Genomic DNA, 18,575 nt, shown 5'->3' with positions numbered 1-18,575 from the left:
CATTTAGAGTAGAACACCATAACGGTATAATATTGGGCTCAATAACCATGCTTGCTACCAAATTTAGTGGGTGGTTATTCCATACCTTTACCTAATTCTAGGGTTGCAGGATAAATCGGCATTAAGTCAGTTTGTGGTCAGTTTCTTTATGGTGTTGATTTGTGTAGGGAAATAAATATAAATGTAAATATCAGTTATCTGCAACAACTACAATATTAATATCGGATATCAATATTGGGCCAAATTTCTCATGATGTCATTTTAGTAATTTATCAGGTATTAACAAACGAGTAGTGATATTATTGTGCATTGTAATTACAAAGCACAAAGGTACAAAAAACTTATCATGATAATGCCTAACTTTGGGTCTGAGAGGTGAGTTCCCCTCTTCATGTGGTTGTAGTTGCACTGAGATGTGGCGGGGGTTTGGTACTACAGCACATTTGTCTATCTTTTAGCATCATCCTGACTCACTCAAGTTTTTCCATGTTGTTGAATGAACAGAGATCCAGGTATGTCTTACTTGTCAACGGTGACAACAGAGCTCATTACAGGCCCTCTCTGGTTTGGGAACTGCTCTTTCTGTGTGTAGCATTATTTTTCTCTGTCTCTGTTTTAAAACTTGAACAATTGCTGAATGTGTTGAGTCAGAAAGATGGTACATTATATTCGGATATCCAACTTTATAATGTTGAAGCTGCTCATAAACACTCTCACAATCAAAGTAGATGTTCTAAATACTATGATGGGACCCAATCTGTGAAGAATCCCACCTTAGACCTCTGAGGCCTTGCGTTCTTCAGTCAGTCGCTCTGGACCTGGGACGGGTTCATACGAGCAACTGGCGAAGAGGCAGAGCTTATGTACAGCAACAAAGCATTCTGGATGTGTGTAAGGTGATCAGAGTTCAGGCTCGCTGTGCGCGGTGAGCTTTCAGGTGTTGTCAGGCTACCAAACTGGAAAGTCTGTAGGCAGGCAAAACAAAGCAAAGGGGTAGCAGGGTCACAGGAAAGGCTGCACCACTGCCACATGTAAGGCAGCAGCAAACTGGCTGGGCAGGTAGCTGGGCCAGGTGAAACTCAGAGCAGGCAACATATGGGCGCGTGAAGAACCATGGCCTGGAAAAATCCAGGAACACCTCTGGAAAATTACTACTCGGAGATAAGAGAAAGCTGTTGGCAGTCTGACAGGAAAATCATTTTGTTTCAACATAGCCCGTCATTCACCAGTCAGGTGCAAGACTTGTGGATTCATATGTAACAGATTTAAATCCTAAAATCAGGAGCAACATACTGATACCATTTACGATCTAGGCAAAGATCATCTTTAAAATGAAGACTGGATATTATTCCTTAGGAATAGTTTTTCTTTCAAGGAATCACATGGTGTTTGACTGTTTTTTTCAAACCAACCATTCATATCTGCTCAGGGCTCCAGAAGGACCTTGCACTGGTTGCCTGTTGCATTAGTTGCATCCGAATCATTCACAGCACCTTTGGCAGGATAACATTATTCTTTAAACGTCACATTTTTTTCATTTTCCATGCAGACTGGCAGTAACAGGAATAGGGATGCAACGGTATGAACATGTTTAGTTTGTTTTTTAAATCTGTGTAAAATATGCAGAGTATTCTTAAATACCACAGTAATGTATAAAGACTGGATTATTATTATTGTTGTTTTATATATTTTATGGACATTTTAACGCTCAGATCAATATTTTCTATGTAATGAATAACAACTGAAACAGGCCTGTCTAGAGAAGGGGTGATCAAAGTGTGGTCTGCAGGCCATTTGCAGCCCTTTTGTTTTGGCCCCCAACCCTAATTCAACAGGGTGGAAATTCAACCCGGGAACATATGTGGTCCATGCAGCTGGACACCAGCCATCCATTGTCTGTACCTGCTAATCTGTTCAGGGTCCTGAAAGGGGTTGGTGTCTATTAGGCGAGAGGCGGGATACACACTGGTTAATCGCCATTCAATGGTAAATGGCTTGTACTTGTATAGCACTTTAACCAAAGCGCTTCACAGTACAGTCAGTCATTCGGGCCATTCAAGCACATTCACACCCTGGCAGCGGTGAGCTATGTTAGTAGCCACAGCTGCCCTGGGGCAGACTGACAGATCAAAACCCTTTTTTTTTTTTTAAGATTTTCACTGACGCAAAAATCCTTCTATGTTTGCAGAATTTGTGTGTTTTTTGTAAGATGGGTGCAGTAATTTCACTGTGAAACAATATCACCATAAGACAAATCTGCAGAGATGGTCACACTCACCAATGTGGTAATAATGATGATAATAATAATAATAATAATAATAATAATAATAATAATAATAATAATAATAATAATAATAATAATACATTTAATTTGCAATGCACTATTTATTTATGCAAATCCCAAAGTGCTATATGAGAAAACAGGCAAGTGCTAAAAATAAAAGCACACGGACAGCATGAAAATAAAAAGATGAAATAAACAAAGATAAAAAGGAAAACGGACATGAGTTCAACCAAAAGCTCTCCTAAAAGGTGGGTTTTAAGGTTTTATGTTGTGTACTATAGTGTATCTTATTGAGCTTTTAAACTAGGCTTTTATTGTGAAGGTTTAAAGAAAATGTTTTTTAGCTCATCTGCTGCATTGACGAATTTAACCGAGATCGCTCCAGACAAAGAGTTTGCTTTCAACTTTTTAGCAGTTTTGCCGCGTATCAGCAGACCCGCCACCACATGGCAATGGCGCAATAAACCCGACGAGCTGGGAACAAGTTAAATCGACCAACCAGAACGTGAAGCCCAAATACATTCAGGCAAAGTGAACTCACCGTGCATCGACATCAGGCAGAGTGGTAGGCAACTGGTGGAGGCTGAGGACTTTATGCACGGTGGATGCTTCCTGGATGCTGCATAGACAGGATGATATCCATGTACACAGGAAAAGATGTGAGAAGGTTCGAGAATACAGCAAGTTATTGCTCCAGGGACCTATTTACCACATCGTGTAACAAGACCTTTTGATATTTAAATACCACAGTGCTTCGTGGTTGTAGTATAGCCTATCTCATTATTCGTCATAGAGTTGCTGTGTCTGCTAAAACTATCAGCGTCAGGTATGATGTTGTGGATACCCTGTTGTATCTATATATGAAACTTTACAGCAAGAAAGCAAATAGTTCTTGAGTTGTTGCGTGACTGGATAACTGAGCCGTCTGAGTGACGGTTGGGCCAGCTCATTGCTCTGGGTTATATAAGCTATGAGGAAGCCGCCACCAATATTAAATAGTTTGTCTGGTAGCATCAGGTGGAAACTGACAGACTGACAGCTGCTGGCGCTAAAGTCAGCATCTGCTTTTCAATTTTTCCTAATGGCGCTAAGCTAAAGTTCTGCGCATCTTGAGTTCTAAAACTGAAACTGAGCTCAACCCTAACCTGGATCTTTCATCACCGAACAGGGATTCTTTAGAAGATTTGGAGATTCGGGCGATCTTTGTTTAGTTTGCAACACAAAAAGCGGCATTTTTGTTTAGAAGAGCATGCTAAATATTTTTTTGAGACACAGTTTGTGATCCCTGAGACTGTTTGTGAAAACAACAGCGAAGAAACGTGGGTCCTTAGTTTTGCCCAAAACATTGCTGAAACGTTAGCGGTGAGCTGAATGCGTGCTTACACCTCGTCTGTTTACTGCTGAGGCTGGTCAGACGGGATCAGCAGCAGGAAACATGGCAGCGGTTTGAGCCCAGTACGCATGTCTTCAGATGCATCAGGTACAGTGTTGACACAGGAAGCGGGATTTTTAGACCTTTCATGACAACTAGTTTCCCTTTTTATTTTTCTCTTAACAAGTGGTTTGGAGGTTGCTGCTCATTAGTTGCTTCATTTGTGCATAAATCCGTATAAATAAAATAGTCAAGTCTCTTAGAATTCACTCAGCGGCGTTGCATTTATTTCCTCCAGGTTAAGCTCTCCAGAATGAACAGGCGGTCAGGAATATAGTTGGTGAGGCTTTTTCTAATATTCCCCCTGACGGCGTTCCTTTCAGCCCTGAGGCAGATTCCTGTAAGCCCCGCTGGCTCTGAAATGGGCCAATGCTGTTTAAGAAACAATCTACTTGTCAAATTTGATCTCTCAATCTTTGCCGTTAATACAAAGAATTGGCTATAATGCAAGGCCCAGTAAAAAAGAAGAAATAAAAAGAAGGCATTTGCAAGCATGTGTATTGTTGCTTTTAAAAGCACACACAAAGCATGCATGCACAGGAACCAAAGGACCCGGTGGCACTTCTGTTTGACAAGCAGGTTTGTGTCAGCTGCTGTTTAAATACAAAATAACATATTGGCTTATAGATGTCGCATTAAAGCCGAAAACAGCATAAAATTCCAGACGTCAATGTGAAGGCAAAGTTTTTCCAATTCTCTTTCAATCCCAGCCATCATGACCTGATGAATAAAGACCTTTTCAGACCTTAAATTGCATTTCTTTGACAGATTGTGGTTCTTTAGAAATTCTGTAATGGTCTAATATTCTTGGATGATCAGTTGTATTTGATAGTGAATTACTTTATCTGAACATTTAATGGCTTTGATAATTTCAGCATTTAGCTCTTTGTCTTGTTGCCTTGGCCTACGAGACTAAAAAGACTATCTTAGGTTATCATAATGAAAGGAAATGGCCTCATTTTATTTAACTATGAAAAAAATAAGGCTGAACATTTTCAAGGATGTCCAGGTTAGATTATGAAGGCGTAGAGTTTTTGCAATTGGCATTTGGTGAAAGTGACTTTGGTATGCTTAGATTAATAGAACTTAACTGTTTTTTTTCTTCTTCTTCTGGCCCCATATAATTTAGTAACACGGCGGGTCTACTGCCGCTCAGCAATGTCAGCCATCAGACTGAAGCTTTCAGCGTCTTTGTGTTGACACGAGCAACATGAAATACATACGGTTTTGCATGTTCTTTAGAGCACGTAGGAGTTCTGGTTCAAAACATATTTCACTGAAGGCATTGCTACTTTCTAATCTTCAACCTTTTAAAAGCATTGACAAAGATAAAGTCCCAAAATACACTCACACACACATATAAATATATAATATATAATGCTGGGGCACTCTTTCTGCACCAGTATATGGGGACGATGTCAACATTGACAACATGGTCTCCACAGCTTTTATTGCTGTACAGAGTTTTAGATTAGACAATGACCGCAGCGTACCGTAGAGCCACCCTTGTCCGTCCACCTGGTCTCAGACAGACTTCTGTAACTTCTTGAACCCGAACTGCCACATGTTATGGCAGTTTTATATAAAACTACCACAGCTTCATAATGTCACAGTGTTTACACAGAAATGTCAGACCAAGAGGCCTAACATTATCTAACTGCTTATGTCTAGAACAGAAAACCATTTTTCCTGTTCCTGTAAACATGGTGTCCTACGTTGATTGTTAGTTATGGTAATGGACTTTTTTTTTTCTATTTAGGTGCATCATCTGAAACAGAACTGCAGAATTAGCACCCACTAAATCTGGTGGTAGTGTTCAAACACTTGTTACAAAGAATATAGTATTCAGCAGTTTTTCAATTTGTAGAACAAAACAACTACCAACACGCTGATATTGACCACATAAATAGTCAGACTTTCTGGTTGGGTAGCTATCCATAACAGTGTTATCTAAATTAGAGGACGGGGCCCTATAAGTTTTAACTTGTTTTTGGGTATAGAAGTAATTCTAAACCTGCAAATTTGTCTTGAAAGCAGAGGAAAAGTGTAAAGGCCTTCTTTCGACATGCTGACGAGCAGTGTGCAGCGACTTGTGGGGGAGGCTCAACACTGAGAGGTGCGTTAGTTAATGTTCTGTACATCCAGAGAGAAACTCTTCAGTCATAAAAACAGGAACACGATGCTTATTGGATATTTTGACAGTGTAGCTTTTTAAAAGGATCTGCATCGGTGACCGACCCATGCCTCAAACAGAGCTGGGAAAAATACGGGCAGATGTGGGAAACAGAAACGGTATGTAAATTAGCGGAGCTGGGTTAGAACAGAAAGCAGTAGCATATGCAGACCCTATAAAAAGGGTTTGCATGTGGACAGAAAGAAAAACGCAGCAGGAAATCTCTGTTTTGATAAATATCGGTGCAAGTCTTGACAGTATTTTCATTTATGATATAAAGGATTTTGATATGGCTGACCCTTGCCTTGTTGCCCTGATATGATAAATATCGTATTTCCTCCTTACCAGACACATTAGTAACTTAATATCCTCCCCTATTCAAACAGGTTTTGTAGTCTGACAGGTTTGTCCTTATTTCCACCATGATCTAACAAAAATCCATCCTGATTGTTTTTGTTTAAGTTGTGTAGGTATTTTTTTTGCAGATGTTTTGCACGAGGACAGAGATGTTCTCTAGGCTAACGCTCCTTTTGCAGAAATGGACCTGAGTTACAGAGACTGGAGATGTTTTTTTTAACTCATTTGCTCTAGATCGTCAGTCTGTCCCGTATTGGAAGCACTGCATTATCAATTCTTTAGGCCTTTTGATTTATACCTGTAGCTTTCCCTCCTACGAGAAAAAGTCCATACCCTCTTGACAAAGATGAGTTATGTGACTATGCGACTGAATGTCACATCCAGACATGCTGGGCCAGTCTGGATGGAGGGGTGGGTTTGAGGTCACAACTTTGGTTAAACATTCGCAGGAAATTTATAATGATACTGAGTTGTTCTGCATTCGTAGCGGCGGTTTCAGCACGTGTGACTCCTCAGCTGATGAATATTGTGACATATCCTGAATGTACCGTGCCTTGGAACATGTCGATACTCCTTGAACTGTTGTTACTATTATGTGACTTCTGAAGGCGGCAGTTAGCGCTGGGTTTTATTTAGAGCTAGCAGAGGAAAAAGGGCGAAATCTAAATACCAACTTTCACATTTTCTTTCCTGTAAGAAGTTGAAAGGCTCCTGTCTTTGTCCGTCCACTGCAGTGATGGACCACTTTTGTCTTTGTTGATGACACCACATCCCAGTAGCAAACATTAATGAGACAAAATGGGGACTACTTGAAGAAAATGAATGCTTTGGCAAGGTATTGTGAGTTGATTTCGTCTTGAGGCATTCTTAGCTCTGCAGGTCTTTTAGGATGCAGACTCGGGCCTTCCGATTGTTTAATGTGCTGCTGAAATTCTTGTTGGTCTTCTGTCATTTTGAAGCCAGATCTGTGCTTTGTTTTGGTTGGGCTCTTTGTAAACTATGTTGAGTATTGTGTTTAAAAGGGGTCAGTGGTGCAGTTGTAAAATGTTCTATTGGAAAACATTTTAGCATTTTGATTGTTCTTTTTTCTCTCAAAACTGTTTTTAAACAAATCGTAGTCTTCTAGACTACTACAACATTGTACATACAGTATACAACGAACTCCCTTTATGACATAAAGTACAAACTCATAACACACAAGCACCCTCCATTCACCTCTAAATAATATCAAAAGATAACCACCAGTCAATTTTGCACCCAGAGTCACGTCTGTATACACGGGAGTAAACAAAGGAAGAGAGGGAACCTCCAGAAGAAAGACGGACAGTAAATATATGATCAAAAACTAGTCTGGGACAGAGGGACTGTTAATTGGTCTGGCCAGTAGTTGCCAAGTTTCTATAAAGTGATCAGAAGAACCCTGCAGTGACTTCCTAATCTTGTCAAGTTTGAGAAAATAAAGAATATCCCTGAGCCGGTGTAAGAAAGAAGGGGATTGGGGTGTTCTCCATTTGAGTAGCAGTACCCTTCTAGCGGTAATAGTCATACAAGCTAGAGAATTTTCCTGGGTTGGAGCTTAAGTCGGCGATCCAGAAAAAACTATGAATAGGGGATTCAAGGTGTTCTTTTCAGTTTTCCTCCCAAGCACATCCGATACAGCAGCAGACACCACCATCCAAGAAACCTTAAGCCGAGGCCACAATCAGAACCAATAAATAAGATTTGCAGGGGACTGTCGGCATCTGTCAAGGCGGGGGAGACGGCACTGTAGATTTCAGATAGACGAGCTTTGGTATGTTATGCACAAGGTGCAGGCTTTCATTGGATGACAGTGCCTAGTAGGGGTGGGCCTTTATTGTGTAGTTCCATTATCTTGTGATAAGTATGTTGATTTATCTTAACAATGATAAATTTCAGTGAGTGGTGTCTGAAAATTGCAAAAACTGCCAGTATTGTCAGGATTGTTATCTTAGCTATTTTCTATATTGTTGGTTTCTTGAGAGCGTCAAAAAATGTAAATGAATTAAAAAATATAATTAAATGCAGTTATTGTGTGGACTTTGATTAAAAAAAAATACACACTTTATACAACTAGTGTTCTGATGAAACATGTTTCCAACTGTGTTTTAATAAGTTAAATGTTACATTGTTAAATATGTTTAAGGACAGTATTTGTATTTATTAGGGTATAATTGACATGCAGTCACAGTCACACAGCTACCTAAAAAAGACTCCCAGAAGCTGTAAATAGTCTTTTTGTCATCACAGTAGTACCACAATATATAGTGATAAAATGTAAAGCCTGTATCGCCCACCCTCGGTGCCTAACGCCTATAGAGGACTTATGTGCCCATGCTAAAATATGTGACCAATCGATCTTAAAGGTTTCGAACGGATCGAAGCGATGCAGTTATATAGACTCGCAGTGGAACCTTTTAACCTATAGTGGACAAAAGCAAGGAGTTCAGGTCAGAATCCTCAAGCGAGTGAGAAAAAGTGGAAAAGCTGCTGTGAGCAAAGCTGCAAATTTGCAGATATTTGTCCCACTTATTTGACAAATGTTAACAGAAAACGTGTATATGGCAGTGTGGAGCATTCACAGCAGGAACATGAGCACCTGTCTGTGTGTTAATCTCAAAGCTAATTAAAACATTAGCACTCACTCAATCTGCTCCAGGTAAATGAAGGTCTATGTAGTTATTTCCTGAAGATCTACAGTTAGTAGTTGTTGTCTCTGCCTTGTCTACATGGACAGATGGCACAATCTGCTCAGTGTACATATAAAGGCCAGGGGTAACGATGGTGAGCACTTCACTGTTCTGCACTCTCAGCTGACACCAGGTAAGAACAGCGAGTGCCAAAGTTTTTAAAGGCTCTTTCTCCCAATATTAGTCCTTTAGTGCCTTCCAAAAAAAGAATTTCATTGTCTTTCTTGGTATTTATGCAGCTTGGCAACACTTTGTTAATATAAATAGGAATCTGGAATGGTGGACGCTGCAGATGCATAGGAAACACTGCAGTGTTTTTGTGACTGCTTTGGCAAATGGTCCTTGTAATAAAAGGTTCTCTCTGAAGCACAGATGTGTTCCCTAGACAGCGCGCTGCTCAGTCACTGCAACATTAAGAAAGGAAAGGTATCGTGGACCCCAAAGGGAAATTCCAGGTACATTGGTATTTATGCATTACTCTGTGTGCACAATAATTAAGCAAGAGGTATATTTGAGGATTCATTTTATTATAAAACAATAAAAGAGCTCTGAGACGATCCAAAATGTCATTAAGACTGAGACCTGAATATTGAAGAAGGTCAAAGGGGGAGGGTTTGGGTTTCTTAGGAGAATATCTACATATACGTGCACAGGTACTGGGCATGTTAGTGTGCAGAATCATTATGCAACTTTATGAATTGTGCTGATGGACTGGTGTACTGTCCAGGGAAGACACCCTCTGAAATTCTTTTTTTCCCCTTTCTTTTTTTACATTTTTAAATCTTTGTTAAATATCTTCCTGGTCCACTATTTCTTGAGTAATAGAAGCTGCCTAATAATTATGCACATTTTGATAGTGTTGGTGTCCTTAGGCCACACCCTCCCTCATACAAATACACATCACCTGAAATGCTTCTGTCCAAAAATATTTAAGTTTAGAAAGTTGGAAAACACAGTTGGGAAATATGCAGAACAATTAAAACTAAATAAATAAATAAAAATAGGCCAAATTGCTCACTTGCCTAAAACTCGTTTGTAAAGTAGGTTTTTACAGCAAGCAACTCCCCAAAACGGAGACCTTTTAAACTGATGCAATTTCTTTTCCTGTTGTTGGAACGTTACTAAATGTTAAAAATAAATACATTCATGGTTCAGTATTCAAGTGCATCACCAAGTCAAACACTGTGACATTAGGTGGTATGAATACTATTGATACAGGGGTATTCAATGGGAGTAGGAATGGACAAAATGGTGCTGCGTCGCTATGAAATGGGGTTAGAAGTTGGCAAGGGGACAAATTGACGCAGGACGTTATTCTTATTCAAAAAGAGTATATTTAATTCAATTCAAATTCAGATATACTTTATTGATCCCAAAGGCAAATTAAATGTCGTAACTCCTATTGCTCCAAATTCTTCAGAGTTATTGTAGATAGTGATGGCTGTTGGCACAAAAGATCTCTTGTAACAAATTTGAAGAAGCCTCTGACTCTGAAAATAGTCTCATGAAGAGGATGGTCAGGGTTGTCCATAATTTTCTTGGTTTTATAAAGAATCAAGTCTTTGCATCATCGTCTCCAGAGGTTTCACCTGAAATCTACAATCAACTCCTTTGTTTTGTTCACATTCAAGATGAGGTGATTGTTCCCACACCATGTCACAAAGCAATCCACTAGCTCCCTGTACCCAGCTTCTTGTCCATCTCAGATAGACCCGACGGCTGCAGAATCATCTGAGTATTTCTGTAGATGACAGACGTCAGACTTGTGCTGGAAGTCTGAAGTGTACAGAGTGAAAAGGAACAGCGAGAGTAAAAGCTGTGTATAAGCTATCTGAACTTTTAGTTTTTTAGTCCAGTGGTAGGTACCAATTTCTCAAGATTTTAAGCATGTTTGGGTTCCTGTAGTCCAGTATTAAATGGCTAGGGTTTTAAATGTTTAACATAGCTTGGTGTTCAGTTTCCAGAGGAAACAGTGGTAAATAAAACACTAAATATGTAAAAAGGACTGAATGTGTTCAGACCACGATCGAGTTGCAGCACTCGGGTTTTTGCTGCCGATGGTTTCTGATTTTTTCCCATATTGATTTTGATCAATTCTAAGTTTTGTTTCTGATGACCTATCTGTAAAGACCATTCTAATTTAACAACAAAGTGTAATATTGATCATAAAAGAAGAAATGTGCTTCAGGTGTTTTTGTAGAGCAAGGTCATTTGGAACAGAATAGGAAGATATCAGAAAATATTATCCCTATCTATGCATCAAAGAATCTGTCCCTAACCTATATTTTTCCTAAATTGTATTTTTACTAAAATAGATCGAAGGTCATTTGATGGTGCGTTTGCTGTGCAAAAACATGTTTCTTTTCAGATTTGCATGCATATACCGAACAGATGGGGGGGGGGGAGTCTGATTTGTAAGTAATTGAGCTGCCAACCGCCGGATGTTTCTGTGCGAGGTTCAGGTTTACGATGCTACAGAATCAGGATACTGCCCCTCGGTGCCTGACTGTGTGCTTACAGAAAGCAGTGTGTTTGAAAATAGAGAGCATAGAACTTCCAGAACTTGCTTCTTAAAATTAAACAGCGAAAAGAAACTGAAGTAAACTTAAGGGAAGACCTAGTTGTCGGCTGCATGTCCTCAAAATATTGTTTTCAACTTTGGTGGGGAGTACAACAATCCAAAAGTGGCGCCCACCAGTAATTATGTTGCGAGCACAAAGAAGTCTTTTTTCCTTTCCAAAGGGAGAAGGGATGTGTAGGTGTATTAATTCCTGTTTCTTCCTGCTTCCTCGACTTGGAAGTTCAGATTTAGAAAAATAGCCCACCCCACCCCACCCCCCCTCCCTTGAAAGAAAAGAGGAAAAAAGCCCCAAAAAACAAGAACTGTCAGGTTGAGTGATGCCAATCGTGCGTAGCATCTGTGTTCCCACTGCTGCTCCCTGTAGTATATGCCACACTATGGCAATGTGGGAAATTGACACTGTCAATTTATCAGAACAAAAGCTTTCCTCAGCAAGAGGAATGCACATCTCAGGGCCCTGGAGACAATAATCCTTCCACCCCCACCCACCCTTACCTGCATCTAAACAGAATGTAGGACATTCACAACACCCGAAATAGAAATTTCACTCACAATTATCATTTTTGAATTTATCCCCTGCAGTCAAAACTTGGCGTTTCACTTTAGGAGGCAGAGTTGCACTTTAATGTTAACTTTCTTTAAGTAAACAACTGAAACAGTGACTGATTCAAACAGCTGCTACCACCTGATCATGAGCCAGATTATTGATTTTTTTTTTTTGTTTTTGTTTTTTCTGGAAATGATTGTTCATTACTAAAACCTACTATTTATGTTGTGCTTCTTTCCAGGTGACTGATCCTGTGATCCCGACCATCCTCAGTGTTAATATTTAGGTAAGTCTTTCAACAGGTTTTCTTTACTTTCTCCGTCCTTTTCTGCAAAGAAATATCCAGTGACCTCCTTGGACCTCCAGAAGGATATTTAAACTATTCAGTTAGTTGACCACAGCGTTGTCTTTCACTTTATTACTGTTACACCAAGAAACCAAAAAATAAGTAGAAAAACTACTTTGGAATATGTTTTTTGGGTTTTGATGTTGTATATAAATGTCATTTTTGCATGCATGGAAATTTAGGAAATTTAGAATATTTTGGATCCTACTTAATTTAAGATAACATTTTTAAGTGTTAGACATTAGCTATGTGGTGTAAATATTTGTCCAGGTTTTGCAGTATTGTAAGCATAAGAGTTACAAGACCTTAACACATTTGTTTACTTTCAGTACATTTAATTGTTTTGCCCTTGAATTCATTTATGTCAGATAAAGTTGGGACAAAAGCAAAAAGTTAGATCCTAGCAGTTCTACAGTGCTTCAGCTTCCTTGCTAAATTAATCTGCAGCCCAATTCCATTTGGTTGGGTTGATGCTTTAGACACATTGGCATTAGACAAGTGCAGAGTTAGATGCAAATTCTACTTTTTCCAAAGTCCCTCAGAGATTTTTGGTGCAGTTGTCAGAACAGAAAATGCACAAAGACAGAAAGCTGAGCAGAGGAAGGAGAAACAGAAGGGGTTGATGTCAAATGGTCCTGAACAAAATCACGTCCAATGCAACAAAATAAGCAATAACATTGTTGATATGGGTCCTTGTAGAAATTGACGTCAATGCACACTTGTTGTTGGTCCTGAACTATGATGACTTATTGTAGTGCTCTTTTAATTCATTTATTTCATCTTTAGGGAGCCCTGAACTTTTAATCTAATCTCAATATAAATCTACCAGGGAAAAAAATTATCTTTAAAATCAGAATCCTTTAATTGACAAGATTATGCACACAAACAAGGATTCTGACTTTAGTACCGCTTTGTTATCAATTTAGACATTGAGAGCAACGATATTTAGATATATGTAAAAAGGAAACAGTATTTTTTGTAAATATGTAAGGATACAGTGTTTTCACCTTAGACAAAGACATAGTTATATTGGTGAAAATAGCCATGGTAACAATATCGACTCTCTGACTGTAAGTGTTTGTTAGATTGTCAGCCTGGGGGAAGAAACCGGCTCTGTGGCGGCTGCTTTTAGTAAATACTGCTCTGTTGTCCAGATCTGAAGGTAAGGTCAGCAGGGCGGCTCTTTTTCTGATCTTGGACCTCTACAAGTCCTAGATGGAGGGGTAAGTTCTGATGATCGTCTCCACAGAACTAATTATTTGTTGCGGTTTGGACCTGTCCTGTTTTGTGGACAAGATAAACCCCACAGTGATGGACAAACACAGGACAGGACGACCAGCAGCTCCTGTGGAAGGTTGTACTTCTTGAGTTGTTGGAGGAAGTCCAGTCTTTGCTGGGTCTTCTTCTGAATAGTGTTTATGTGGGAGGACTATCTCAGAGAAGAAAGGGTGGTTCCTAGGACCTGGTAGTGATCCTCAGCAGACACTGTTGTTGAGGACGGTGAGGGGAGGCAGTGCAAGGGGCATCTGTGCCGATGGCTCTCAAGTTGGACAAGATACACCCCAGCCTCACCTGCTGCTGCTGGTCAGTTAGGAAGCTGGGGATCTAAAGACAGATGGAGGCTAGTGCTGTGACCTTCTGGTGGAGGATGCCTTTGTTGAGGGTGTTGAAGGTGGTGCTAAAGTCCACAAACAGGATCTTAGAGTTCCTGGCTGACCAAGGCAATGCAGGATGAAGTGTAGTCCCAACTTCACTGCATGCAGGTTTGAATGGCTGGTCTTCAAATCTACAGAAGCTGTTTAGGTTGTTACTCTGTCGGGTGGTGGTCATTACTGCGTCTGGGGACAGGCTCCTATAGCTTAAAATGTTTTTCAAGGTCATTCCAGTCTGAAGAAGGATCATTAGGTGAAAAGTGTAATTTAACTTGCTGGCTGGCTGCTCTGATCTGCTTGTTAAGCTTCTTCCTGGCCTGCTTATACAGGGCCTGGTCCTCACTGCTGTAAACCTCTACTTTAGTCTGACATAGTGTCCTCAGATGTGAAGAAAACCATTGTGCAATGTGGGTATATGTGCGAAAGGTCTTTTTCTTCACATATGTCCAAACAAAACACTGAATATGTCACAGTGTTAATGTATTCAATACAGTGGATGAAGCTTCAAAAACTCTCCAGTCTGTGCATTCAAAGCAGGCCTGTAGCATCTGCTTTGAGTCATCAGTCCACTTCCTGACAGTCTTAACCACTGGCTCAGAGGTTTTCAGCTTTTACCTTTAAATTGGGATTAGATGAAGCAGACGGTGATCAGAGAGTCTTCAAACTGCAGGTGGAACAGCTCGGTATGCATCGTTAAAGCTGTGTAACAATGATTTAGTGTGTTTTTATCCCTGGTGAGGCATTTTACATGCTGTCTGTTTATTGAAGATCGTGGTAGTGGCTTGTGCTGTTTAGTTCCCCAAGAACAATGATAAGAGGCTGGGTGTTTTCTCCATGCCTGTTATCGGGTCCGTCACCTGTTTTCTGTATCCGAAGCAGAGTTTTGTGGTGGGATGTAAACACCAGCAAGAATAAACAAGATCAACTCTCTGTGAATAAAAGGGTTTGTAGTTTTTAAAGAAAATGACTTCAGGACTACATGTCTTGTGCAACACGATAACACCAGAACACCAGCCTTTGTTTATGTAAAAGCAGAGTACATCTCCTTTTCCCAGTGATCGTGTAGAGTCATTTAACCTACACATGAGATTCCACAATATTAACCCTAACTGCAACGGGACATTTGGCCCCATGAACTCCATCTTGATATCATAACCTAACGCCTTTCTCTGTTGCTCCTTCACAAACGGGCAGTGTAGATTGGACTGCAGTGAAAGCTTCAGAGTCTGGTCTGCATCAGAACAACGACCATATCAAATTTACATCTAAGATTAACACAATATTTGGAACTGCCTCTAATACATTACAACACAGGCACATGAAAATAGGAATTTTCAAAACTTGGCAGCGCAAATTGCAGTTGGACAGCTCGCCGAGGATGCTGCTGACCAAATAAGTCGACAAACAACAGGTAAAAACACTGTATAGCTACTTATTTATGTAAAGGAAAATCCTTTTTTATTTCCCAGCAAATTAACTTATTTATGTTCATAATGTCTGTACATTGAAAGCAAGGTACAACCGAAGTCAAGTTCCTTGTTTGCGATAACAAATGTAACCATTAAAGATAATTCTGATTCAATAAGGGAGTCCAATACCAATTGTCTAAAAAAACAAAACAAAACAACAACAACAAAAAAACAAGAAAAGCCTGTGTCAGGGTTCAGTTTTTGCTGTCTCACCTTGGACATTTCCAGATCCTTCCACCGTTCACTTTGCTCAGTTCCACGTCATGTCTGATCAGTTTCACCTGCTGCAATAATCAAGTCAAGACTCATTCCACCTGTCCAACGTCCTATATAAGCTCACCTCAGTCTACTCTTCCCCGCTGGTTCGTCATCGTCCTTCCCACGTCTGCTCACGCCTCACGTCTCCCAGTGTCCTTCGTCCCTCACTGTGTGCCTCCGTCTCAAGCCAGCTGCTCTTCCCTTCCTCGTGTCTGCCTGCAGTCCTCAGCTTCTCCTGTGTCTGCCTACCTGCCTGCCCTCGCCTCTCGCCACCCTGCCCGTGTTCCCTCAAGTCCGCCAGCTCCAGCTCCAGCTCCAGCTCCAGCTCCAGCCATCTTCATCATCCCTCCGCTGCTGTCTGGTACAGTCTTCTGATTTCCATCTCAACAACTCATCCTCTTCAATAAAAGCTCTGAAACGAAGCTCTGTGTGTCGCTAAATTTGGGCTCAATAACCAATACATGACAGCCTGTATGTACCTTGGATTGAATTAGGGTGCACCTACTTTCAAGTGCTGCAGACATCCATCAGTACCAGCACTGGTTATCATTAATGCCTCTACAGATGCATTTGTTTGTTGGTTGATGTGGTTATTAACACAAAGCCAAATGAAATGGTACATCACTGTTGTATTTCCCTGTTTAAAAAGTCATATGAACACTAGTGAGCTGATATTTTATCATTTGTATTGCCGATTTAGAAAATAACAATCAGTGCTGTAAATATGGGATGTTAGGGAAAAATATGAAAATGCTTTTACATTTCAAAATATATAATAAAATCAGAAACAAGAACACCTGTTAACAGGAAAAAAAATGGGCCTGCGTGGCTTTTAGCTCAGTTTCATTTAATAAATGGTTAGGCTTCATTTTGGTCCTTATCTGCTGATTAGCAGACACTTTTCTGGGCAATTATTCTGATAAGCTGCTAAAAACTCCCCTAACAGCCATATCCTGCACTGATAACGCTAATATTCTTTGGTATAATTGAATTAATATACAGTACACTTTTTTTATTGCGTTAGAAACATGCAAATGTTCTGGTTTTGAATTCAAATGTCCATGCTAAAAGATCTGTTCACAGTGTCCGAACAGTTTGCATGTCATGGATTTTTTTTATATTGGCGCAATAAGAAACTTGTGATAAGACATGTTGCTGACTAAAAAGACATTCGTTGTAGCTCCAAGTGAACTCTGAGGTGGCTGTCCTCAGCAAAGCAGGTGCTGTAGTTAAATGCCAAAATGTTGGGTGTTTTCTATAAAAACAGATGGCAAGGTGCTCCCATGAGAGCACCCTAACCCTTCTTCAATGTATCTTAAAATGTTGAACAGCTGGCCAAAGAAGCCTCTCTTACTGCTGCAGCTCCTCATAACCGATGCCCTTACTTCTGACCTTAGAGCTGCATGGGCGAAACTCAGACCATGTCATGCAGCACAAACTGCGAAAAGCAAACATGTCAGAAAATATCATGTTATAGGGTTTTCCAAAAATGACCATTCTGGTAAGGAAAGGGCCATTTTTAATTTACCATGTTGGGGAAACTCCTGGATTATTGATTTGTTCATGTTATGCGTGAACAAATCAACTCTTTAATTTGTTCATAAGAAGACTTGCTTAATTGATTGGCAGTGGAGCAGTTAAGTGGCCCTTAAACAAGCCGCCCATTATGCTTGATAAAGGAGCTGCCTTCTAGACGGAACATTGATTCTTCCCGTCAAAGATCAAGGTGAAGTGTTTCTCACCTACAGCTGCTCGTAGGTACATTGTTATGAGATGCTTTTTATTTTCTCTATCAATGTGTTCTTCAAAATAGCCCATTCTTTTTAACTTCACATTATGTGATTCAATATCACCATAGAAACAAGGTTTGCATTTGCAGAAGGTTTGTGTGTCAGGGTCATCAGAGAGGATACTTTTACATAATAAAGAAGTAGAGCAAAGTCGTCAAGATCTTTCAGTTCCTGCCGTTATTTCTTTAACCAGCCTAATAACGGCAACACTTCCAAGCTTTAGTACCAAAAGATGAATCTTTCCAGATAACTTTTAGACTTTCTGTGGAAATTCTCTCTTAATTCGATGGACCAGCACAAGGGCTTTGTAGGTTGAGGTGTAGAAAAAGTAAGTTGGAACTGGTAACAGGAAACTTGGTATGCAAATAGTATTGCAAAAAAGGAAGGTTTCAAAGCTCTGAAAATGTGTTACTTTAAATTCCTTTTTAAGGAAAGGCCACAGTAACTAGTAGAATAATCAGCATTCCCTCCGGCCGTATGGAGCATAGAGAAACAACCCTAGTAATGGTGTGTGTGTGTGTGTGTGTGTGTGTAAAGCAACAGACAGCAGGCTAGCTACCAGAGCAGATAGCCTGACTGATTAATGAGCTAATATCAGCTTGTTGAAATGTTACCCCAGGCTCAGTTCAGGTGAATTTCAGAATAAAAGCACTGCAGCAACTTAACTAGTTTGACTAGTGTAAACAAAACAGCGGGATAGAAAGATGAGGAAACACAGTGGTTTTTGGAGGATGAAGTAGGATATTTAAGCGCACAAATAACGAGTTTTGCCCTAAAATCTAAAAACCATGGCCGTTTTTTTAATCATTTATGAAGGTTATCAACAGAAAGGACCTGGTGAACTTCTATTCTCGCCAGTGCCGTTTCCGCAACCAAAGCCGTAGCTGGAGCAATGCGAGTTGGGGTTTGTGGAAACCCGGAACTGGATCAGGACCGCGACCCGCATCGCATTTAATGTGAGCAAGGCGAGTTGCTTTA

The 18,575-nt window shown here is 40.1% G+C and overlaps 1 protein-coding gene across 1 annotated transcript in view; it reads left to right on the top strand.

The window, feature by feature from the left end:
- lpp (LIM domain containing preferred translocation partner in lipoma) overlaps positions 1 to 18,575 on the top strand; it is a 194,263-nt gene that overhangs the window by 35,586 nt on the left and 140,102 nt on the right. The window contains exon 3 of the mRNA XM_012861169.3: positions 12,324 to 12,368. The gene's annotated coding sequence lies outside the window, so the exon portion shown is untranslated. The remainder of the gene's footprint in view (positions 1 to 12,323; positions 12,369 to 18,575) is intronic.

The sequence above is a fragment of the Fundulus heteroclitus genome, chromosome 9, assembly GCF_011125445.2.
Source record: "Fundulus heteroclitus isolate FHET01 chromosome 9, MU-UCD_Fhet_4.1, whole genome shotgun sequence".
Classification (NCBI taxonomy): Eukaryota; Metazoa; Chordata; class Actinopteri; order Cyprinodontiformes; family Fundulidae; genus Fundulus; species Fundulus heteroclitus.
The sequence above is the reverse complement of the archived record's forward strand: the minus strand, read 5'-3'. Positions and strand labels throughout refer to the sequence as shown.